Genomic DNA, 1,701 nt, shown 5'->3' with positions numbered 1-1,701 from the left:
TGTAGGAGCCCCTCCGGAGTCTGCACACCCCCAGTGAGCGCAGTCGACTATTATTATTGGATCGGGCTGCACGCCGCAGCAGTATATATATATATATATATATATATGTGGATCGGGCTGCATGCCACAGCAGTATTCAGTACGGATCGGGCTGCACGCCACAGCGGTATAATCATACTATCGGTTATTGTCAGAAGTAAAAGAGTTGAGAACCGGTTAAGAGATGTTTACCTGACTTCTTCATTTACCTGCTATTTGATGTACTTACTGTTTTATATAGAACTGCGTAGTATTTTTACGAGTTTACTTCCCGTCAGTCGTTATTTATTGCTATTAATCACCGAGTCGGAGTACTCAATTTACTCCCTGCACCATGTGTGCAGATACAGGTATCCCGGAGGCATAGTTGAACTTTCAGCTGCTATTCAGATTTCACCGGAGTCATCGAGGTAGCTGCACGGCGTTCGCAGACTCGATTTCTCCCTCTATCCTCTTTACTTTCAGCACTTTAGACTATATTTTGTATAGGCTGTTCCTCAGACTTGTGTAGAGGCTCTTGACTCGTGACACCAGATCGGTGGGATTTGTATTGATATTTTTGTTTTCTTTTAGTTCCCGCGTTGTTATTATCTATTGTTGCAGAGTTACACTTATGTTAATCGACATTACATCATGTTAATTGGGTATAAACTTTATAAAAGGGATTGTGAGTGTCGGAATGGTCGGGCTTGCCTAGCATTGTGTTGGGCGCCATCACCACCGGGATTGGGGTCGTGACACGCAGTCAAACAGAAATAAGCTCATTGACAAGCAGCAACAACAACAATCAGTATACACATGAGGAGTAACCATACATAGAAATGCCATCATTCTCTCCTAAAGGACCAAGAGGGTAAGAGTCATTCTCCGGTCTCATTCTTCTTAATCAATAGAGTTCATACGAATCCAAGTTAATCAAATTGTACTAGAATATCACGTAAGGCATGCTTATGGGCCCTAAACTACCCGGACTTAGCGTAATAGTTGCTACGCACGGACTCTCGACACCTAGTGCATGTGTAGCCCCCGAATACAATGACAATTAATAAAATTATTATGCCTATGGGGACATTTCCTCTTACAAGGTTAGAAAGGAGACTCACCTCGCTCCAAAGCGCACTTCCAATATCAAAACAAGCCCGAGTCCTCAAATTCGGAGCCGAACGATCTCAAACTAGTTAAATAAAGTAAGAACTAATTAATATAAGCTCACAAGATCGATTTCTAGCTATTCAAGCCATTTCCCAACTATTTACATGAGTTTCCTAAATTCCAAACCCGGGCCCACGTGCCCGGATTCCGAAATTTTTCGAAGGAAATCGTTCTCTACTACCTAAGGATCAATAATATATGATTTCTAGTTCATTTCATAACAAATTTCGTGGTTAAATCTTAGTTTTATTAAAACCCTAGGTCTAGCTCTAACCCCTTTGATTTTATCTAATTTTTGGTGTTTAATCTACCTAATATACATGTATTTAAACTAAGGATGAATGGAAATAACTTACCTCACAATGCTATGTTGAAATCCCCTCTTTGGAAGCTCTCAAATCGCCCAAGTGTAGAGTAGAAATGAAATAAATGCTCTAAGTCCCGTTTTTTAAAAGCCCTGACCAGTCCTCTAATGTCGCAATTGCGACACCAGGCTCGCAAATGCGAGGT

The sequence above is a fragment of the Nicotiana attenuata genome, unplaced genomic scaffold, assembly GCF_001879085.1.
Source record: "Nicotiana attenuata strain UT unplaced genomic scaffold, NIATTr2, whole genome shotgun sequence".
Classification (NCBI taxonomy): Eukaryota; Viridiplantae; Streptophyta; class Magnoliopsida; order Solanales; family Solanaceae; genus Nicotiana; species Nicotiana attenuata.
Note: the sequence above shows the minus strand (reverse complement) of the source record.